The 23,799-nt window shown below is 54.0% G+C and overlaps 1 protein-coding gene across 2 annotated transcripts in view; it reads right to left on the bottom strand.

Moving 5' to 3' along the window:
* The window catches only part of CAMTA1 (calmodulin binding transcription activator 1), an 869,043-nt gene that overhangs the window by 623,346 nt on the left and 221,898 nt on the right, over positions 1 to 23,799 (bottom strand). The window lies entirely within an intron of this gene.

The following is a 23,799-nucleotide window of genomic DNA, read 5'->3' as shown; positions in this document are numbered from 1 at the left end:
GTTTCTGCAAACAAAAGCAGAAAACTTCGCGACACAGGGGGCAAGCAGTAAGGGGTGCAGCCGTGTTCTGCCTCAGGGGTGGGAAGAATGAACCCAATGCTGCCGCAGAGCTGCTGTCAAAGCAGGACAGGGCCAAACTGATCGCACAGTGCAACCACCTTCCACAGTGAGTTATAGCAAGAAAACGGTACACGGTCCCCAGCATGGCCAATGCGTAAAGTCTGGGATGAAATAGGAAACTTCCACATAAAGAGGAGCAAGAAAATATGACTTATAAAGGGAAGAAAAATGGACCCCAAGCAAGCCAGAAATTATATGATGATAAAATCAGTTGATAAGATCAAGCTGTAAGACAGAACTGTTCAACAGACCCAAGTAAGAGACGAAATTGCAATGAGAATCTAAGATGCAATCTGAGGTGAGAACAGCTCGATAGAATTAACCAAAAATCAGATGGCACAAAAGAAAATATCAGTGAACATAAAAACAGCTACAGGAGCTAACCGAAAATGAGAGTCAGAAAGAATAAAGGGAGGGGGTAGAAATGAACAGCACATCCGTGACGACCTCAGGCTACACAAAAAGCTTCCAGTGCAGGAAAGGGGACAGGGCACAACCATCGGAAAAGTAACGCCCTTAGGGCTGGCACTGTAGTGCAGTGGGCTAGGCCTCCACCTGCAGCACCAGCATCCCATGTGGGTGCCAGTTCAAGTCCCAGCTGCTCCACTTGGGATCCAGCCCCCTTCTAATGGCCTGGGAAAGCAGTGGAAGATAATCCAAGAGCTTAAACCCCTGTACCCATATGGGAGACCCAGATGAAGCTCCTGGCTTCCTGGCATTGGCCTGGCCCAGCTCCGGCTGTTGCCGCCACTTGGAGAGTGAACCAGCAGATCAAAGACCTCTCTCTGTGTCTCTGCTTCTCTCCCTGACTTTCAAATAAATAAATAAATTTTTTTTAAAAAATTAGTAATGACCAAAGATTTCCATATCTGATAAAAACCATAAATCCACAGATCCAAGAAGCTCAGGGAGTCCCAAGCATGACACATAAGAAGGCTACTCAAGGGCTCATCATAATCGACTTGCTTAAACCCAGCGCTGAGGACAACACCTCCAGGCAGCCACAGAGGAAACACACATTATGGACGGAGAAACAAAGACGGATCACTGCAGACTCTCATCAGAAACAACCTGAGCGAGCCAGAAGACATAAAGCTACTTCTTCAATGCACCAGGAAAAAAAATCATCTGTCAGCCTAGAATTCTTTACTCACTGAAAATATCTTTCAAAATAAAGGTGAAATAAAGACTTTGTTCATAGACACCAAAGCTGAAAGGATTTACGACCAGCAGGCAGGCACTACATGAAATGTTTGCAGACATCATTCAGGCAGGAGGAAAATGAAGACAGAAATCTGGATCTGCACAGAGACACGAGGAGCGCTGGGCTGATGCACACTCGGTGAGCCATGGGGATCTCTTTCAGAGGTAGCAGCTTAAAGCAAAGGCAGCGACAAGCAACTCTGGGGTTGCAGCACATCTGGAAGGCAAGCGCTTGATGAGCTCCATACGCTACCTGAAAGCTGACGGCAATCAATCAGATGCACACTCGAAACTCCAACACAGCTAAAATAACAGAGAGAGAGCTAGGAAGACGACAAAGGAGATAAATTCTCAGTTAATCAAAAAAATATGTAAAGAGAGAAAAGAGAAACAAGCAACAGAAAGGACAAACAGAAAACCAACCACGTGGTCATCACACTTGAGTAGAAATGGTATAAATACTTCACGTAAAAGATAGGGAATGTAAAACAGGACTGAGACGCAACAGTGTGCTTAAGAAACCCACTTTAAATACGGAGGAAAGGGGGTAGGCATGGAGGCACAGCAGTTAAACCGCCGCTGGGGGCACCCAATCCCACACCGCAGCGCCTGGATTCAAGGCCCATCTTTACTCACATCCAGCTACCTGCTGACACACCTGGGAGGCTCAGGGACTCAGGCCCCTGCCACTCACATGGGAGACCTGGGTGCAGTTCCTGACTCCTAGTTTCACTTGAGCCCAGAACAAACTGCATTTGGGGAGAAGACCAGTGGATGGAGGTGTGTTCTCCACCCCTCATCTCACTTTTAAAATAAACAAAAAGGTTTCTTTTTAATTATAAATATTGAAAACAGTGTTGCGTCACAGGTTAAGCTGCCACCTGCGACACTGGTATCCCACACTGGAGCACTGGTTTGAGCCCCATCTGCTCCACTTCTGATCCAGCTCCCTGCTAACACACCTGGGAAAGCAGCAGAAGATGGCACAAGGACGTGGGCCCCTGCCACCCCTGTGGGAGACCAGGATGGAGTTTCTGGCTCCTGGCTTTGGCCTGGCCCAGCCCTGGGTGTTGCAATCATTTGTGGAATAAACCAGCAGAAGAAAGATCTCTTTCTCTCTGTTTCTCCCCCTCTCTGTGTCACTCTGCCTTTCAAATAAATAAATCTTTTTAAAAAACTTATAAAGAAAAAATAAGTTAACAGTAAAATGCCAGAAGACGTATCTCCGCTGGCACCACTGAACAGAGCGAAGAGTGGCAGTATTCACGCCACAGCGAGTAGATCTCAGGACAATAAACGCTACCAGGGGTACAGAAGGCAACTTCAAAAGAATGAAGAATCGATCAATCAAGAGGACAGAACAGTTTATGAACATGTGTATGGACCAAGCAACGGTGTTTCAACAGGTAGGAAGCAAAAACTGATAGAAATACAAGAAGAAATAGACAAATCTGTAATTGTAGAGATTTCCACATCCCTCCCCTAGTAACTGACAAAACTACAGGCGTCAGGACAGTCAGGGTGTGGAAGACTTGAACGACCCCAGCAGCTTCACCTTGCGGGTGTGGATGGACCGTTCCAACCAGCAGCAGGGCACAGTGGGTTCAAGCGCTCGCCAAGCGTCCACCAAGACGGATCGTGTGCGGAGCCATCAGAGGTCTTAATAAATTTAGAAGAATTCTTCATACAAAGCAAGTTCTCTGGCCACAGCGGAATTTAGAAATGCAGAACAAACAGATATTTGGCAGGCGGTATCCTCAAAAGTGAATGTGGTAAGACCATTGCTTCCACTGGCGATATTTGTTGACGATGATAAGATCTACGTTTTTAAGTAAAAATTAGAATTTGGGAAAAGCTGTATTCACCACTGTGAACCTGACAGCTTGCAAAACTTCAGACAGCACTGAGGACATGGGGAGTGACATTCACTGTGCAGGAGGTAGGCTATTGGGTAATCAAACGCTTCCCCATTTGAAAGATCAGGATAACTCAGGGAACCAAGACTTTCTAAAGGACTAAATCATCCCTGGGGAAAAAATTCTTTCTAAATATTCTTACTAAAAGATACCCTTCCCCCCCCCCAAAAAAAAAGGATAAGCCTGCAGGTTTTAATATAACAGATACAAAAATTTCACAGGTACAGTTTCAGCTCCACACTGCAACTAAGCTCTAGGAAAAGAATATTCAAAATTCTCTGAAAAGTCTGTTCAAATACTGCTTCCTTTTTAGTTACACATCTGTATGAAGCTAAATTTCTTCATTTATTTCAAAATATAGAACCAGATTGAAGGAAGAAGTGTTGAGAATCCACTTATCTGTCATTAAGCCAGACGTTAAAGGAATCCACAAAAATGTGAAACAGTGTCACTTCTTACTAACTTTTATTTTGTTCTAGAAAATGTTAGTTTTCATAAAATAATGTGCTATTTGTTAACATTTAATGAGTTTATATCACTACTTTAGTATTCTAATGATGTCTGTGTTTTAACTTCTAACGCAGTAAATTTTGTAGCTATAACTCATAGACAGAACATCTTTGGGTTCCTAAACTTTTAAGATTGTAAAGAAGCTGTGTGACCAAAAAGTTCAAGAGCCATCGCTCTAGAGAAGTAGAATTGCTCAGTCATCTTCCATGCAAAAAAATAAAAAAAGAAAAACCCACAGAGGAGAGGGTGGAGGTATTTCTTGACATTTGCAAAATCACTGAGAGATCCCAAGCTGAGCAACAGACCGCTGGGTGCATATGACTAATAGAGCCCTTGTTTTATGGTTCCAATAATAATGATGACCGTAATAACAATAAAAGCTCCCGTGTATTAAGCTCGTACTATTTGCCAGGCATTATACTCAAACTGAAACCCTTGTTATCCTCCAACAACCTGGAAAATGAGTATTATTCACCTAATATGAGAAAGAGACTGCGGTTCACAGAGGCCAAATTAGTTGCCCTAGAGGGTGAAGGAATCAGGATTTGAATCAGGATTTGAAACCAGACCTGTCTGATCCCAAACCAGCAGCAGCTCCCACTTTTTCCCTGAAACTGTGCCATGTCAGTCTCTTCCCATTCTGCAATGAGAGGGGTTCAGAAACTGGACAATGCCCGTCATCTTCTGGATCCGATTCCTTGAAGGCCCCTCGTGCATCACACGGCATTTGGATGTTGTCTTTTCCTTGTCAGTATGGGCGCCCCATGACTCTGTCTACACGCCAGGGCCTACAGCAGGGACTGGCACGTGGCATCCGACACGTGGCACCCACAGATACTTGCTGAAGGAGTGGAGGAACAACCAGACGCACGCGTCCTCATGAGAACAGACGATTCTGTGACCTGCGGCGCGTGGAGCTCCAGTTGCACACCACACTTGCTTTCTTCTTTACCGATTATTTCACACAGAGAAGGCTCTCTAGGCCTAACCCTTACACATCACCTATGATTCTGCCCATTCTATGGAGCAGGGATGGAGCCCCAGATGGCTGTGTGTCCCAGGTCCTACAGGCATCTGGAGGTCTGGTGCTTCAGTTTAGTGGGATGTCCCCAAATCCCAGGACAAGAGCATTCTCAGCAGGAGCTGGCAAGCTGAGGGGGGGGATTAGGAGACAGACCCTGAATCCTGACTCTTTTTGGCTGAATTCCAACTTCAGTGCCCTGAAGGCCAGGCCAGAAAGAGCAGGAATGCACAATGCATCTCCTGCGCATGTGTAGGGTATTATGGGATGCCGTGGGGGCACACAGGTGGAAGACACGGCTGTGGGCACACAACACTGGAATGCCTCTTGGGGCCAAGGGGAATACCCCAGAGATAGGCACGGCGGCTGAGAGTCAGGATGAGCAGAGAGACTTGAAGAGAAAGGGTGACCTTGAAGGGGAGACTTCGGTCCATGGGCAGCGAGGAGGAAACCCAGAAGACCAGTTTGTAGTTTCTGAGCACAACCAGGGACCTGACCAGAGAGGACCCCTGTGCGGGAACCAAGGGGCTGAGTGCGCTTGGCCATCCTCAATGGCTCATGCTGCGGTTTCTGGCGCTCTGTCCACTCCGACCATCAGCTCTGCTGCCCAGAGACTCGCCGGCACCAAGCTCTGCACTCTATAAGTGGGACAATGCAGTGCCTGACAGCTATTTCATTGCTTGCTGGCCCACATTATGCACTTTTTCTCCTGGGCTTAGTTTCTGCCATAAAAGTGGACCCAGAAAAGTGTCAGGAAGAAATACATTGAGTATCTCTGTTTGGCAGTAAATGCACATCCCGGCATTACTATCGAAATGAACAAATAAAAAGTCTAAGGGTCTTTGTGTACATGCCCAGTCCTGACTGTCTAAGACAGATGGGTGCATCCCATGTCAAAGACTTGCTAGGATCTCTCTCCATGCCCACTGTCAGACCAAATCCATCCCACTCCTTCCAGCTCCGAATCAGGGGTCTTTGACAGTTCTCATCCTTTGCACGTCACCACAGACACCTTGGCCAAACTTCCATTTTCTGAAATTTGGCTCAGAGATCCTATAGACCAGACTCAGACGCTGCTGGCAGGGAGTCACCACACCCGCCACCAACAACACCAAGCTGGCAGAATGCACTGAAGATATGGACCCAGGCGAGGATCAAGATCTAAAGAACAGATACGAAAATGCAACGTGGCGTATATTGATCTCCAGGTCACTGAAATGTATAAGGAAGTTCAATGTGTCCCTTCCCCCAGGTCCGATGGGCCTCTTGGGAGCCACGTTTTCCGGCTTCGACCTTAATTGCAAATATTTAAATGCAGCGCATGCATTGCTATTGATCCTCAATGCAGCCTTTTAATGCTAGTATTCATGATGTCACCATGAGTCCCAGCAGCTGGTGAGCAATGCATGTGTAACCGAATTCAAACACAAGATTTTTTTTCCCACTTTGTCCTCCAGAGATGAGAAAGATATTGATGCTTCTTCAATTCTTTTCCCACCCTTGTCTCCAGCCGTCAAAGGCAGCTGGAAAATTCTTAAAACTTCAAACCAATCCCAGGGCCAGGAGTGCACCCCACACCCAGCTACGCCACTGCTGGAGAAAGGCCCCGTGTAAGGATAAGACCTCTGAGAACATTAACGGGCCAGGAAAATTTCACATCAGAAAAGGACAGCCGGTGCTGGCGTTGCAGCGTCGTGGGTTAAGCTGTTACCTGTGACACCGTCACCCCATTTGAGCACTGGGTCAAGTCCTGGCTGCTCCTCTTCCAATTCGGCTTCCTGCTAATGTGCCTGGGAAGTCAGCTTGGGTCCCTGCCACTCATTTAGGAGACCTGGCTTCTGGCTTCAGCCTGACCGAGACCCAGCTGTTGCAGCCAACTGGAGAGTGAACCAGATTATTATACCCCAATTCCAGCAAGGGGAGCGTGTGGAGCAGGAAACCTAGGACAGCTCTCCTGGGTCACATCCTGGCCTCCCTCCCCTCTGCAATACGTCCCCCACATCACATGCTGGGCGGCACCGTGCACACAAGCCCCAGTAGAAATACAAGAACATCGTGATCAAATCCAAGAATCCTCACGGGGTCATCACACCCTCTGCCAGACCTGCCTCCTCCTGCATGGGGTTCTGTGCCCCTCAAGGCCAGGCCGGGCAGATCCCTGGCTGTGACGGATGCCCTCACTCTTGGCCTTGGTCCACGTGGTGCCCCTGGGCTGCTCTTAGTTAAGTCTCCATTGCTTCTTTGCTTCCCCCAGAAGTCTCCCAGAGCACAGGAGCCCTGCACCCCCACCACGGGCAAGGAGCGGTCACCTGTGCGCGATCAGATCCCTTCTGTTTCCCCAGTCCGGCTCACTGACATTGTTGGGGGTGGGGCTTCTCTTTGCCCCCATGCCATTGGGACCACCTTCAAGGAAGCGGCAGTGCCCTGGGATGTACCTGTCCCCAGCACCTGGCCCGGAGCCTGGCACAGACACACCCAAGTTCCTGTTAAAAGTAGCTGCACTGCCCCTGCAGCCACCCCCACGTTAGTAAGGCCAGAGAAGGGGCAATATGGACCCAGACACAGACCCTACATCCCGCGGCTCCCACACATCCCTGCAGCTTCCCATTGAAGAGACTTCAGCTGTTCCCTTGTGTGCCCTGGAGCCGTGACCGCCCTCCTCCCTGCAGCACACCCTCACGGCCAGGGCCTCCTGGCCGGCAGAGCCAGCTCGGGCCCTGCAGCACTGACTCCCACAGGGGAGAAGTCATTGCATTCAGATCAGCTACAGCGGCAATAGGTCAGCTTCCAGAAGCCTCCCCCAAACACTGATTAATGGGCAGGAGCAGCTCTTGCGCATCTCATTACGCACATAGCTGCAATGAAACCATCTTTGCTTTACAGTTTTGTGCAGGACATAAAAGTGGGAAATATCCCAGCCTTCAGAGGGAACAGGCTATGAATATTGAAGCAGCCCTGGGTTATTAATCCAGCGCCATTAGTCTTGGGGAGTCACCCCAGCACTGACCCCCTGGAAGGAAATTTCTCTTGCTGTCCATTTCTCATTTCAAACTACCCATATAGTCGCCATACCTACCACCTGTGAATTATTTGATATTTTGGAGAGGAAGGTAAACAATATAAAAAATCAGCAGAACTTAGGGGATCTATAAATTCTTAGCAAGTTATTTTCAGAGTGCGGAGAGCTGATTCATATGGCAGTTTACTTCCCAAGACTAATTTAGTTTGCTTCTTTCCCTTATTAATAGGAGGTAAGCACCCTGGAAAGATCACATTTTTGTTCTCGGCAGCACCTGTCAGGGGATCCCAGGCCCACAGCCTGTGTTTGAAGGTTTATCCCAGAAAGGTATTCATGGAGCAGTCACGGCACTAGCCAACTCGCCCGGTGAGCAGTGCTCCAAAAATCACCGGGAAGAGACACACACACACACACACACATGGATGACACGTCTGCGTGCAAAGGCAGCCGCACGCCTCTGGTGCACACTCACTGAAGAGCCAAGCGTCGTGTTCGCCCTTCGGGTTTCCTTAGGAAGACAGGAAAACATAAAAGCAGCCCCCGTCCCAATTCCCCTTTTAGGTTCATCCAAACGAGCGAGGTCTTGCCGGGGCCGTTTTCCTGGCAGATTTTTAAGGCCTCCCTTACCTCTGACGTTCCCTAGCTTCTCTGTGGTCCACCCGTGTGTGGGCTTTTGTTTTTATTGGTTCCACTTGGGGCCTAGGCTCGTTTCCGACAGGAAGGCCCTGCCCCCACTCTCTTTATTTCTCCAACTGCAGTCCTTTCCAGGAAGCCTCCTCCTTGTCCTCTTCTTCTTCTGAGACTCCGGTCACATGGGTGCTGGACTGGCACGGTCTGGAGGTCTCCTCGGAGTGGCCTGTAGCTAACGGACTCTTTATGTTTACCCTGTTTATTAGGTAGGAGGCCTTGTGGTTTTTAGTCCCAAATATATTTTTATCCCTAGAATGACTAGTTGGGTTTTGTTTTTTAGTTTGCCTGTTTCTGCCCATTATCGCCCATGCAGGCCTTATGGATTTTATTTCTTAATTCATCTCTCACGCGGGTTACGCGCACTTGCTCTCACATCCGCCCTGATTTACAGTCCCTGAGACGAATTCACTTTCACAGCACGTGCTTCCTGCGTGGCGGTGGGCGCCCTGGTTGCTCTGGAGTCTTTGTGTGGGCTTGTCCACACTGGGAGCCCCCAGGTTCTTTCCTATGGGACTCTCATGAGAGCCCGTGTTGAGGAATCGCTCCTCTGGGGGGACGTGCAGCCACATCGCACAAAGCCTTAGGGGTCTCTCTCGTTCCGGGCCACGTTTCACGTTCGACTCTCAGCTCCCGGTTTCTGCGCAGCTGGATCGTGCAGGACTTGGTCTCCTGTCCGTACCGTTCGTGCTCAGTGCACCTGCCTTGCAGAAGACTCTTCATAGCCATAGCTTAGGGTCGTGTCCCTGAACCAATGAGAAGAACTCTTCTAGTTCTTATGGACAGAAAGGACAGTCCCTTCGTGCACCTGGTTTGGCACAAGAAACCTAGTTCCAGCTCCCTAGGGCCTTGACGAGCCCAGCTGTGAGGGGTTTATTCTGGAAATTGCAGGAGGACCCCCCTTCAACTCTGAATCTCATCTCCTTTCCAGCGCACAGAAACTCCCCCCCTCAGCTGTGAATCCAGTGAAGCTCCTGCTGCCGTGGCTAACCCAGCACTTCCACGGGTCTGGTGTGAGGGAGCAGGGATTCCCACACAGAGCAGAGCCCACTACAGCTCCCTAACACCACCCCAGGGAATTAGATCCTTGCCTAATATTTCCCAAGAACACACCAAACGCCAGTCATAGCTAATCCACCTTGAAATAGCTCCAGCACATGCCAATAAACACCCCCCAATCAGATGGAGGAAAGAGAGCAATTAAAAAAAAAAAAAAAAGGCCAGACCCAGCCACGGTGCCGGCCTTACATCCCTAGGACTGCAGATGTTGCCAGGACAATGTTCTATGCATTTCTTCAAAAACTTGGAAAACAAGATCTGACCAGATCGGATTTTTTTTTTTAAAAGAGGCTACTACTTTACGTCACCCTGGACTAATTAAAGAGGCCGGATGGAGATGGAATCTCACTCCTGGTCGCACAGCCAGCCCACACAGTACCAGCCTCACCCAACACTCACACGAGGGTCGCGCCGTGCCCTTTGCAGGAGTCTCTGGAGGGGGGAGATCGAGCAGAGCCCCAGCCGGCACTGACAGCTCACCGATGGCCCCTCACTGGGGATGCAAAATACAGAACGGGCAGAGGGGCGACTGCCCATCGGCAGGAGCAGAGGCCGTCTTTCCTTCAAGCTCCAACCGAACCACAAGAGCAGGCTACCAGCCGTTTCCAACGTGCAGCCGCCGACGGCTCCAGGTGGCACGTCTCTCCCAGCCCACAGCTGACGCTGGGGGATCACACTCCAGAGACCTGGGTGTGAGGCGCAGTGTGCCGACCCGCGGCTGCGTGGCCTTGGATGGGTCACTCCGCGCCCCGCTCTGGATCCCTGGGGACAAACATTGTTTCACGGCTCGCCCTGCAGATGGACTTGTTCACAGGACGGCGGTGGAGGTCGGTGCTGCTACTCAGGACCTGAAGGACCACAAACCTCAGAAATCCACTGCCCCTGGGTCTCAGCCTCCCTCCGTGTTACAGGGAAGCCAAACACGGCGTTTTCTGAGAGGTCGATGTTCATAAGCAATGATTGTCTCATTGCTTTCCTGCTCCAAATGGGCAGGGGATTGAAAAGCAGCTTTCTTAAGGTGGAACTGACTACAATTTGCTGCCGTAGTTAAGGTGCATGGCAGCTAAGTTTTTATGTAATTTTTTTATTAATTTTTTTTTTTTAATTTGAGAGGTAGAGTTACAGAGAGAGGGAGGGAGAGACAGAGAGGTCTCCCATCTGCTGGTTCACTCCCCAAATGGCTGTAATGGCCAGAGCTAAGACAATATGAAGCCAGGAGCCAAGAGCTTCAATTGGGTCTCTCATGTGGGTGCAGGGGCCCAAGGCCTTGGGCCATCTTCCACTGCTTTCCCAGGCCACGGCAGAGAGCTGGATAGGAAGAGGAGCCGCCAGGACTCAAACCTGCGCCCACGTGGGATGCCGGTGCTGCAGGTGGAGGCTGAACCTGCTACGCCACAGTGCCGGCCCCCATGTTGGACGTATTTTTACACTCATGAGTCGTCACCCTGGCCCAGACAGTGAGCATCCCCGTCAGTCCCAGATTTCCCTCCTGCCCCTCTCCCTCTGCCAAGTGGCTCCTTTGGATTATAATCTCTTTAAAAGAATGAGAAAGAAGGAAGCAGAGGGGGGAGGGGAAGAGAGAAAGAGAGAGAGAGAGGAGTAAAAACCAGGAGAACAGAAGGCACTGCACTTGGTGGCCACAGCATGGCCTGTAGATGTGGATGACGCTGTCCTCGAAGGGAGCAGAGACAGAGAGAGAAGCTGGGGCCAGCAGTGCACATCCGCCGGCTCCCGGGCCACCCAGAGGAGGCACCCACTGTGGACTCCTTGCTCAGGCGTAGGCTCGAGCCCAGCAGGGACCTGCGCCTTCCTGCTCCACCACCCAGCCCCATTTCTCACTGTCAAGGCCATGCTGGAACACAATTCATCACAGCCAGGTTCAGAAACCACCCATGTCAACGTGGGCGGATTCCACGGGGCCAGGGCTTGCCTGCCCTGAAGGCAGTTCCTCTAAGCGTCTCTGACACCTGATGCTGTCTGGTCAGCTGTGGCAGCCTCCACTCTCCTCCCCAGACCCCTAGCACACACCTGGGCGGGGCCCCAGACTTACTCCTCCCCTAGCACAAAGGCTGGTGAAAGGCGGGAGTGCCCTGGCCCCAGGAGGATGCAAAGTCACAGCCTGAGCCTGGAATTGGAAAAAGCCGCTCTGCTGATCCAGGGCAGGTGATGGCAGCCCAGGAGGAGATCGGAGACCGGCCTGACTCTGTACAGCAGCCTGGTGAGACCCAGCCACCGACTCATGTCCCCACCGGAGGGAGGCCTGGCTGCCTCCTGCTACACCGGCCCTGTAGCCCTGGTGTCTGCTCATCATGGCTACCCCATGCCTCAGCTCAGGGCCAAAGCCACGGTTTGCAGCCACAGCTCTCAGAGGCAGGGAGCACATCCGACAGAGCCCACAGAGGCTCCTGGGTCCCAGGCACTGGGCCTGGGGGGTGGGAGGTTGCCTGTTGCCTGCCTATGCTTTAGAACACACCCTCAGCCCTAACCGGCTCCAGTTCCCACTCATGACCGTGGATTGTGTTACCTCGGGGCTCAGGAGAGAAGTGCCTGTTAGAGCAGCAGGGCGCCTTTCCCAGCCAGTGACGCTGCTAACGAATGTGCCGCCCTGGCCCTGCTGAAAACACGGGAGCCCGGCCACACCTGTGTGTGCTCAGCCAAGCCTCAGGGAGGCCCCGGGACGAGGAACAGCCAAAGCCTGTTGGTCTAGGGCTTGAGCCCGAGGGACCTGGGGCATCGCCGAGAGCACATGGGGAAAAGGCGGGCAGAGGGAGCCATGGGCGCGCCCCGTGACAACTGTGGAACCTCTACGGAAAGGAGACGGGAGAAGCGAGGCCGGGCCGTCATGACCCAGACGTCATCTTTTCCTCTCCTCCATTTACAGAACAGACATGCGTGACATCGGACGGCGTCTTCATTTCCTGCAAACACTGGAACTCAGCACTCCCAGTCCCTGCAAATATCAAGTCTCAAGTTCAAAGCCAACACATGATGGCTTCTTAAAAAACACTAGCTGGAGAAGCATACGCACGAATAAGCAAGGGGTTTTCGTTTTAGAAAACAACAGATGAGGTTCATTAGAAAAGCCATCTTGTTTGTCTTCACCCGGGTAGGAGTGTGTGAGCTGAGATCACCCAGTCACAAAACCATCTTGTTTCAGAGTTTGAAGAAACCGCAAAAGTCGTTTGCTTCAGCTTCATCACTTAACAGACACACATAAAGACGGTGAAGAAAATAAAGACCATGGAGCAGGCGTTCAGCCTCGTGGTTGAGACACCCGCGTCCCACATCAGAGGACCTGAGTTCAGTTCCCAACTTAGGCAGCAGTGATGGCTCAGGTAACTGGATTCTTGCTGCGCACATGGGAGACCTGATTGCATTCCCAGTTCCCAGCCGCAACCCTGGCTCTGCCCCAGCCGTTGCAAGCACGTGCAGAGTAGACCAATGGTTGGGAGCATGCGTGCTCTCCCTCTCTCCCCCGCCTCTCTTCCACTAAAATAAAAATTCCAACAGAAAGGTCAGAAAGGGAAAGCGGTGTAAGCAAGGTCACGCAGCAGAGCCAAGGTCACGATGCTGAGGCTGTGCCCGGAGGTGCAGAGAGACGACAGACACAGGGGCCACTCAGCACCCTCCTGGGCCTCAGCGTGTCTCCCTGTGCCTGTGTTGTTGAAGATTATGCACAGTGGGGCATCAGAAGCAGGGAGAGAGGCCCAAGGATAGAGCCTGGAAAATGCTTATGCAAAAAAGGGAGCAGGGGTGGGCAGGTAGATAGAGAAACCCCTGTGTTAGTGCCCCAAACTCTTATCCCATCTCTCCTACTAGCAGAATAGGGGGCAGGGGGAATAATTATGTTTAATTTAGGACATTGGTGGTTATGTTTATTAGTTGAGGTTTTTTTTTAATGATTTAGGAAATACCAAAGTTCTGCAAAATTAATTTCACTTTCACGTCACTCACTGGGGTTGATTCATTCATCCATCCGACAGCTAAGTGCATACAGTCTGCACGGCATTCCAGGGTTATAAAAATGAATCAGGCCCTGAGCCCGCCTCCCTGTGTCTCGTGACACAGAACGCACGCATGAAATAAGGCAAGATTCATCAAGAGAAGACAACGCGTTGGCACCAAGAAAACAAAAGGAACCAAATGTTGACACAACAGCTTTGCGTGGGTCTTAAAGGCATCAGCCTTCTCGGAAAGACCAAAGCAGAGCGCAGCGAGCGGCCACTGGGTGTGACAGAGGGGCCACGTGTGACTGTGCGACAGCATGGAGCCGCCCTGAGCCCTGGTGGTGCTTCCGTGGTTACAACCCACAAAGCTGCATACTCCTCCCAGAGACGACGGTAGGTACTTTACGCTCGTCCACAAAAGATGGAAAAAACACCAGCGCCACGTGCGGCCCCTCAAAGGCATCTGACCGGACCCCAAAAGCAGACAGGGCTGGGTGGAGGGGACGTGGAACATCCCAGGCTCAGAGAAGGAGCTGGAAGGGGCCACTCTGTGGCAGAGTGAGGAGGACCGTCAGGGGCCAGGGAGAGGAGGCGGGGAATCCCGCTATGGGTACCCCCCACGCGATGTGCCTGCTCAGCCTGGCAAACGGCTGTGGTGCCGTGAGGACCATTCAGCTCGCCAGCACGGCAGAGGAGAGCTCTGAAGGTCAGAGCCTCGACAATGCGGGTGCTGGTCCAGCGATGCGCCCAGGTGCGTGCAGCGTGAGCCATGGAAACTTACAAGTCCCTGGCATCTGTTGGGAGGAGAAATTCTATCCTGTAATTTTCAAAATTTCTTGACTTGGAATAATAGGATCAGAGACTCTCGGAGCTGGAAGGAAATTCATGGATCGTTTAGCTTGCGGTCAGGAATCTGAACAAAACCGCCCCGCTCTTTCTCCAGGAGAAAACACAGGGCGAGCAAGCAGCTCCCAGGCTCTCCCTGAATTCCCCGGCACCGACCCCCGAATTCAGCAAGGGTCTGGGACGGCCCACCGGCTCCAGATTAAGATTCCTGGACCAGACCCTCAAGAAGTCCCTCGGAATGTGTGCTCTCTAGACACCCTGTCCCAGATCAGTCCTTGCCCCGCTCAGGAGGAGCCTGGGGCGGGGGGCTCCCTCGCAGGGAGGACCTCCACAAGGTGAGGATCCAGAGTGGACTTGGCAGAGATGTCTTGGGCCTCCGTGGCAAGGGACAGCGCTCGCACACCGTTTTGTTGCATTGAGACAGGAGCTTGGGTCTATCTACCTATGGTGTGGGCTGGGCTCAGCTACAGAATGCCCTGTGGTCCTTGCAGCCACCTTCCCTGCCATCGCCTAGTCTGATGGGGCAGGCGGGGGTTGGGAGAGTGGCCAACCTGTGCGCCCCTTCCCTGTGGGCGCTGGCACTCCCAGGGATGGGGCGCCTGCTCCAGCTCTGTTCGCAGCTGAGTGAGGCTCAGCCCCCTCGGGCCTCCGGGGCTATTTTTAGCCTCACACCCTAAACACAAACTGTTATTTGCAGCTTTTGCAAGGCCTAGCCCAAGGCTGTGTGTCTACTCATATTCCCATCTGTGCAGGCTCCAGGCAGGTGAGGAGGCTGCTACCTGCTGCCTCTGCGTGGGGTTTGCAGAACAAGGGCCGGGTGGGGCCTGCTCAGACCAGAGCTGCGGGCACCTTCCCTGGCACCCCAGCCTGCTCACACGCTGCCCCAGCAGGCCCGTCCCCTTGTGGTGCTGCTATCTCAGAACCTGCGCTGGGCAGGCTCCCGTCTCCCACATGGCCGGGTCTATTTTAAGTGCTGTATTTTTAGGACGTACAAACACGCTGGGTTTCTACATTCCAAGATCATGGCCTCACTCGCCCCTAGCAGCAGCTACACTGCTGGGCCTCCTTGGCTCAAACTGGAGGCCGCTTTCAGCCAACCATGCCAGGGCTTTGAAGAAGGGGGCTCTTGGGGCCAATGGACATATAGGGGTGCTCTGGGGGCTGAAAGAGTAAGGGCAATACAGGAAGAATTCTGCCCATGCCTAGAAGCTGAGATGTGCAGTAGCAGCCTTGTTCAAGAACATATGCAGGACCAACAGCCTGCTACACCAGGCTGGCGGGGAGGTAGCATCCTAAGCTCCACTCCCGCTCCATCCGTGACCACCTGTTACCCACAGCCAGTATGGGAGCACCTCTGAGCCACACTTTTCTCACAAGGACCTGCGGACTGGCAGCCCCCTTGTGGGTACCGGTCAGTGGATGAGTGAGATGGAGCATCCAGGCTACCTGGTCCTGCCACTCGGCCTGTGGCAGGTGTCCAACAGCTGGTATTGCTGTGATGAGCCCAGGATCACCATGTTATGGGAAAGAGCACAGGGTCTCTATGAGCCCTGCTCTCTCCACCATGCCATCCCAGGACTGCCAACTCTCAGGGACAGAAACTCACTGTCTCCTCCCTCAGCCATCTCCACAACCACAGTCAGGGGTCCCTGTCCTTCACCAACTCCCCCTTCTGCCTCGAGTCCCCTCCTCAATGCCAGCCCACTCAGAGCATGGCGCCCCCCTGCTCCAAAGGCTTCCCTGTCTCCACGCTCCCCCAGGATAATATGCAACCCCTTTGGGCCTCTCAAGCAAGTGAGGTTCTTTCAAAACCTCATCCAACTCAACCACAGAAAACAAACAGCTCAACCCCAAAGTCAGCAAAGGACCAGAGCAAAGCAGACCTAGGAATGGCCATGAAGCACAAGAAGAGATGCCCAGTATCACAAGTCACTAGGGGAGCGTAAGTCACATCACACTGAGTGCCACCCACTTCACACGACGGGAAAGGTTACTATCGTACTATCGGGGGGGGGGGGGGGGGGCAGGAGAGGAGAGAGTAAGTGTTGGCAAGGAGCTGGGAAAACCAGTACCTTTGTGTGTTGCCAGTGGGAAAGCAAAAAGGTGCAGCCACTTTGGAAGACAGACTGTTCCTTGAAACATTAAGCAGAAAACGACTCTATGATCCAACAGCTCCACTTCGGGGTATCTAGAAAACGGGATCAGAAGCAAGGACTTGGACAGATATTTGCCCATCTGTGCTCAGCGGCACCGTTCTCGGGAGCCGGGGTGGGAGCCGCTCCAGGACTGCTGACTTACTCGCCAGTGGATGGATACACAAAATGTGGTAAGCACCAGCTGTGGAATATCACTCAGCCTTCAAAAGGAAGGAAGTAATGATAATAACAATTAGAGAGACAGAGAGTGCTCCCATCGCCTGGCTTGCTCCCCAAAAACCTGCAACAGCCAGGGATGGGCCAGGCTGAAGCCAGGAACTGGGAACTCAATCCAGGTCTCTCACATGGGGAGGCAGGGACCCAAATACTTACACCATGACTACTGCCTCCCAGGGTATCATCAGTGGAAGCTGGAACTGGGAGCAGAGCCGGGACCAGCACCCAGGCACTTCAACGTGAGATGCAGGCGTCTTAACAACTAGGCCAAATGCCTGCCCAGGGAGGGGATTCTGAGACAACAGTCCCCAGACGGTCCACAGACTACGTTTTCTCCTGTACACATACACGCAAGCCATTTCCGGATTAACTAAGCAGTTACACCACACTGTCGCCGTAGCTTCGGCAGCGTGAGGGGCAGGAGCAAAACCAGCACAAATCTCTTTTTCCTTGTTTGCAGTCTCCTGGGTAGAAGATTCACTCTTACTGAACCTCAGCATATGATTCGCTGCCGGAACTCCTACACCCTCCCCCAGAGGCGCACGGTGCGGCTTCTCCGTGGCACACCTGAACGGCCAGCACCCTGCTCTTGTGCCTGGGGGCCATTATTAAGTAAAACAAGAGGGACTTGAACACAAGCCCTACAATATCATGAGAGCCGATCTGATAACCAACATGGGCGCTAGTGATGGCAGGCACTGTATACGGAGTGAAAACACAGGACGGAGGGACACTCGCATCCTGGGAGGACGTAGGATGGGATGAGACATCATCAAGATGCTCGGAACGGCATGCAGTTTAAAACCCAGGGGTTACATATTCCCGGGGTTTTTCCATGTAGTATTCTCAGGGCTCAACTGACCGCTGCAAAGTGGTGTCATGGGTGAGGAGGAGGGGCCGCCGTACAAGCTGCCACATGGCCGAACCGTGACGACGCCGTGCTAAATGAAGCGAGTCATTCATCATGGGGCGAACATGGCACGACTCCACTTACAGCACGCACCTGGAGCAGTCAAGCTCCCAGAGACAGAAAGCAAGGCAGGCATCGGGGCACAGCAGGTTAAGCCGCCGCCGGCCACGCCGGCATCCCTTATGAGCGCCAGTTCAAGTCCTGGAAGCTCCACTTCCAATCCAGCTCCCTGCTAATGCACCTGGGGAAGCAGCTGAAGATGGCCCAACTGCTTGGGGCCCTGCACCCACGTGGGAGACCCAGAAGAAGCTCCTGGCTCCTGACTTTGGATGGGCCCAGCTCCAGCCATTGTGCCCATTTGGGGAGTGACCCAGCGGATGGAAGTCCTTTCTCTCTCTCTTTCTCTGCAACTCTGCCTAATAAATAAATAAATTCTTTTTTTTTATTTAAATAGAGACAGAAAGCAGAACTGGGATTGCCAGGGCTGGGACTGGGGTTGGGGGTAGGGGGTGGGGGACACGGGACAGCAGTCAGTGCTGAATGGGGACTGGGGTTGGAGGTAGGGGGTGGGGGACACGGGACAGCAGTCAGTGCTGAATGGGGACTGGGGTTGGGGGAGGGGTGGGGGAGGACATGAGACAGCAGTCAGTGCTGAATGGGGACTGGGGTTGGGGGAGGGGTGGGGAGGACACAGGACAGCAGTCAGTGCTGAATGGGGACAGAGTTTCAGTCTGAAGTGATGAGAAGGTTCTGGAGACAACAACACAAAGGTACTGAATGGGACGCTTTAAGATGGTTATAATGGTAAACTTGGCCGGCGCCGTGGCTCAACAGGCTAATCCTCCGCCTTGCGGCGCCGGCACACCGGGTTCTAGTCCCGGTCGGGGCACCGATCCTGTCCCGGTTGCCCCTCTTCCAGGCCAGCTCTCTGCTGTGGCTAGGGAGTGCAGTGGAGGATGGCCCAAGTCCTTGGGCCCTGCACCCCATGGGAGACCAGGAGAAGCACCTGGCTCCTGCCATCGGAACAGCGCGGTGCGCCGGCCGCAGCGCGCTACCGCGGCGGCCATTGGAGGGTGAACCAACGGCAAAAGGAAGACCTTTCTCTCTGTCTCTCTCTCTCACTGTCCACTCTGCCTGTCAAAAAAAAAAAAATGGTAAACTTTACAGAACATATTTTTTAAAGATTTTTTTCACTTATTTGAGAGGCAGAGTTACAGAGAAAGAGAGAGAGAGAAAGAAAGAAAGAAAGAAAGGTCTTCCTCCGCTGGGTCACTCCCCAAATGGCTGCATGCCCTGAGCTCGGAGCTTCTTCTGGGTCTCCCATATGGGTGCAGGGGTCCAACACTTGAGCCACCTTCCACTGCCAGAGAGCTGGATCAGAAGTAGAGTAGCCGGACATGAACCCGCACCCACGTGGGATGCTGGAGCCACAGGCGGAGGCTTAACCTACTACACCACAGCACCAGCCCCAGTGCATATATTCTACAATTTAAAACCAACAACTTCATTCAAGGCTGCGCTTCCAGTCTTATCTCAAAACTCCAGGAGCCACCACAATGCCTGCTGGGGCCTGGAAGCTCGTGCTGCCAGTCACCAGGCAACAAACTCCCACAACACTGATCAAGCCTCAGCGGGCAGAGCCAGGCTCTCGGGGCCAGCGGCCCCCAGTGGTGGCAAAAGAAGCAGCTATCCCTGAGTTCCAGAAGCTTCCATCCTAAGGGGCGACAGAAAACGGAGAAGGTGAGCAAGAGGACAAAACGAGACGGCTGATCAGATTGGATGGCGAAAGGTGCCACGGAGGAAAAGCAAGCACAGGAGAACGGTGGGAGGGACGCAGTGAGAACTGTGGCGCCCACGGTGGCCCCCACAGGTGACGCTTCAGCAGGTGGGAGCACCTGTCCCGTGTCAGGTCCTGTGAGCCCTCCAAGCCTCGTCCTCGTCTCATAGATATCAAGACAGGGCTGGGGTTAAGCAGCGACAGCAACAGTAAAACAACCTGGAGCCAGCACTGGGAGAGGACGGAGCAGCCCGGGAACAGTGGCAGCCAGTGCGATGGGAGCAGAGGGCAGCGCAGGGCCTGGCAGCAAGGGAAGGACTTTGCTCCTCACTCCTGGTGAGATGGGGCCACTGGAGGGCAAACAGCAGCCTGGCCTCTCAGCTCAGTACAACGGCTCGGCGGCCGGCTCCAGGAAAAATTGAAGGGTAAAGGCAGGCGGGACGGCAGCCACCCCTGTGAGAGATGCTGGGGCAGCAGGGGCAGGTGGGACAAGGGCAGTGAGACACCGGAGCATTTTGAAGGTAGAACCAACAGAAAGAAAGAGAGGGAGAGAGAGAGAGTCAGAGAGTGGGAGAGAGAGAGGGAGGGAGGGGAAGGGGAAAGACAGAGAGACAGACAGAGAGAGACAGGGGACTCAAAGCTGAGCCTGGGCCCTGGGCCCTGCTGGAAGGATGAGGTTGGCACTCATTGAGAAGGGGAAGACAGCCCAAGGATGAGATCTGGGGAGAACAAAAGGCTTTCAGGGCCTGGGCTGCTTAGACAAGCCAACGTGGCAGAGGGGCAGCCGGACGGGTGAGCTTGGGGATAGGAAGGGAAGCCCAGGTCACCAACACACATCACAGGGACATGGCTGCAGGAGTCCAAGGGCAGAGCTGGGGACACTGTGCAGTGGAGAGGAGAGGAGGAGGAGGCGGAGCTGGCCCAGGAAACAGAACAAGAGGAGACGCAGCCTCTCAGAAGAGGAAAGAAGCAAGCGAGCATGTCTGACGGGACAGGCTGGGCGCAGGAGAAGGAGCTTCAGGGCGAGGAGTCTCCCAGGCCCAGCGCTGCTGGTGTGGAAGGGGTGAGGCTCAGGAAGCAGCTGACCCCTGGGCTCAGGGCCGTGGAGGCCATGGCAGCCTTGGGAACTCTGGTTTGGTTGGTGCACAGCTGAGTGTGGAGGGCTCATGGTGGACCAGGAGACTGACAGGAGCTATGGGGATCGGCACCTTCTCCAAGAGCTTCCCTGCAAGACACAGATGTGGGCTGTGGTTGTAAGGGAGTAGGGTCCGGGGGGGGGGGTGGTTAATGGGAGGAGTGGTAGCATGGCTGCGTGCTGACAGGAAGATCCAGGGACAGAGAAAGACAGGTGCTTGGGAGGGCATGAGGCCAAGGTCAGGAGCAGCCATGGACAGAGCCAGGGCCACCCAGGGACTGGCAGGAAGGTGGCAGCTTAGGTGGGAGGAGCCTAAGGAAATGCTTTCTGGATTCTTTCCATCTAGCAAGGTCAACATCTGGGGTTTTGGGGGGAATGTTGGGTAGGGGCTGGAGAGGAGGGGGAAGGTAGACAAAAGCCGCCTAGGAGAGCAGGAGAAGGAGCAGACAGGGACCCTGGGAGCTGGCTGGGCAGCATCACAGGCCCAAGCCTGGCCAGTGACAGCAGCTGTGATGTCAGCACACTTGCAGGTGTCTGCGTAGCACATGAGCTACACGGGCATAGCCGAGGAACAAGGCCAGAGCTGAGTCTGAGCAGGCTTGAGGTTTTACCAGGGGAGTGTGATGGTGACAGAAAGGGACCAGAGGGCCAGGACTGGGACCAGTGGCTTGCGGTATCTGTGGGGCCTTGGGGGACTGTGCTGGAGACGGGAATGGGGTATTTGGAGACGGGGCGCTTGTAGACTCTGAATGTGGAGGCGCTGGAGCTGCTGGTGATGGTGAGAGCACGGCCAGCATCTCCACCCACCAGTCTGGGAGCAACAGGCAGGTCGAGACTTGTCAGGTGTAGACTTGTCAAGTCTACACTCTGGTACGGGAAATCGACCAAAAAGGGAAGGAACAGACAATAAAATAGCCGCAAGCCAAGATAAATGTCACACAGGAATTCAGCACGGATGTGGCGGGCGACTGGGGCAGGGATTATGTTAAACAGAGTGGCCAGGGGTCGTCTGTGGAGGAGCTGAGCGGAGGCCAGAACGGTGACAAGGGGCCCCTGTGTTGAAAGCATGGAGGGAGTCAAGGTAGGGCCCTCCACACCTTCAGAGCAGAGAGCGACACAGGAGGGCCCGAGACGGAGCCAGAGAGATGGGAGGGAGCGTGCAGGCGTGGTGAGGGGCCCGGGAGCTATTCTGAGGGCAAGGAAGCATCTGAAGAGGTGTCCGCAGCAAAGGAGCCCACACGGGGACATCTCAGCACCGAGTCAGCCCCAGCCAGCAGCAATCAGGAAACAGAGCTCCCCGCAGGACACTGGGTGCCACGTCAGGAGGCTGCTGATGCTGGGGGCTAGGACGTTTGTCCCAGGTGGCACCTGCACCTGGGCCCGGGTGGTCACACCTCCGTGACCAGGTCACAGGTAGCAGACCGTGCTCTCCCCGCTGCTCACTCGGCCGGAAGGCTTCTGCGGAAACGGAAGGGAAGGGAAGCTGGAGGCTGATACAGAAGCTGCCGGGAACAAGCCTCACTTCTCGGACCTGTGCAAAACGGAAGCCGGTTGGTGGGTGTGTGGTCGGTGGGTGTGGGGTGGGGGAGCACATCCTAACAGCTAAGGTATGAGGACCACACGTCCCGAGCCAGTCCTTTTCGGTGGGCTCTGTGGACACCTGGAATTCTTCCTGCTGCACAGACAAAACCTGGGCTTGTGTGGGCAACCATCCATGCGTCACACAGCGGCCAGCAGCGGGGCAAGATGTGACTTTGCACCTGCCACACGAGATAACGAAAATCAGGAAGCAAGTATCCTGGCACCCGCAGGACGGATCCGGCCTGGGAGTGGCCAGAAAGGCTCCTGGAGCAGGTGACACCTGAGCCCACAGCCCACAGCCACCGAGCACAGCAGAGCTCAGGTAAAGAGAGGGTGAGAACACAGACGCCTGTGCTCTGGACACAGAACGAGCAGCCAGGCCCAGGATCCAGACGCAGGGCACCCACTCTGCCTCTAACGCTCCCTGGCAGTCTCTGCACCCCAGTCCCCTCCCTTCCTGGGCATCAGCTCCTCCAGACCCCGGGAGCCCTCCCTGTAGCAACACCCTGCAAGCCACTGGTTATGCCTGAGGACATCTACCTAAGGGACAAACCCCGTCCAAAACCCAAAACAGAAACACCTGTCAAGGGCTTGAACTTGGCAAAGCAAGTGGCTGGTGAAAGGCCCAGGAACGGGCTCTTCCACGTCCACACTGGCCGGGCCCTGCACAGCCCCAGCCCACTGTGGACACTGTTCTCAAATCCACACACAAGGCCCAGGGGCCCGGCATTCAGGAGGGAAGCTCTCTGGGGGCCCAGGCTGGAGGAGTCAGGGATGGGCTTCAGCATCCGCTGCCTGGACCCAGGGCCCTCGGCCAAGAGCAGGACCAAGCCCACAGCTCTGTGGGTCGCAGGTGGCACAGAGGCTGTGCAGAGACCAGCAGCTTGGTGACTTGCGTGTTGGCTGAGAGGCAAGTCCTGAGTCAGGGGTTCGGGCTCCATATAGCTTGGGGGACAGGCGTGACCCCTCGAGCAGCCTGGAGCTACGGCAGCAGCATGTAACTCTCCCTGTAGGAGGCCAAGGTGCCAGAGCCCCACCGGTCAGCTCAGCAACATGAAGCATGGGAAGCAGAACTGCACACACTGCCAAACAGGAACGTGGAAACCCAGGGAGGTGCAGGCAGGGCCTTCCACGGCCACCAAGCTGGGCCCTGGTCCTGGAGCCCCACAGCCCCCAGAGAACTCAGACCCGAGTGGCCAGCCCACCCAGCCATTAGGCCTCAACTCAGGAGGAGCCGGCTTCCCTGCCCCCCACCACCCACCACCCCGAGCCAGGGCAGATGCCTCCCAGCCCCCAGAACCTCGCATGTCAGAGGTGACAGAGCCCTGGAGTCCCTGGCTCGGGCCTGCACTGCTCTGAGGAGCAAACACAGAGCAGAGAGGGAAGTGCCCGAGGCCCTCCAAGCTCTCTCCCCAGCCCTGAGCTCAGGGCAGAGATCAAGGGCGTGTGAACTCGGTGTCACAAGCGTGGGTGCCTGTGGAGGGCAGAGAGGCGCCAGTGCCTGCAGGAGCGCCGAGCCAGGAGAGCGTCCCCTCCCGGTCAGAAGTCGCAGGAGGCTGGAAGAGTCCGTTTATTTCCGTGAGTTTCTTCTCCAGCACTAAACCATAGCATTTATCCCGAGGTCACTTGAGGCACATGAGTTAGATTGAATATTTCATCCACTAAGTGGCTCGGATAGCTATAGATTCCACCGTAC

Source organism: Lepus europaeus, chromosome 5, assembly GCF_033115175.1.
Source record: "Lepus europaeus isolate LE1 chromosome 5, mLepTim1.pri, whole genome shotgun sequence".
NCBI classification, from domain to species: domain Eukaryota; kingdom Metazoa; phylum Chordata; class Mammalia; order Lagomorpha; family Leporidae; genus Lepus; species Lepus europaeus.
The sequence above is the reverse complement of the archived record's forward strand: the minus strand, read 5'-3'. Positions and strand labels throughout refer to the sequence as shown.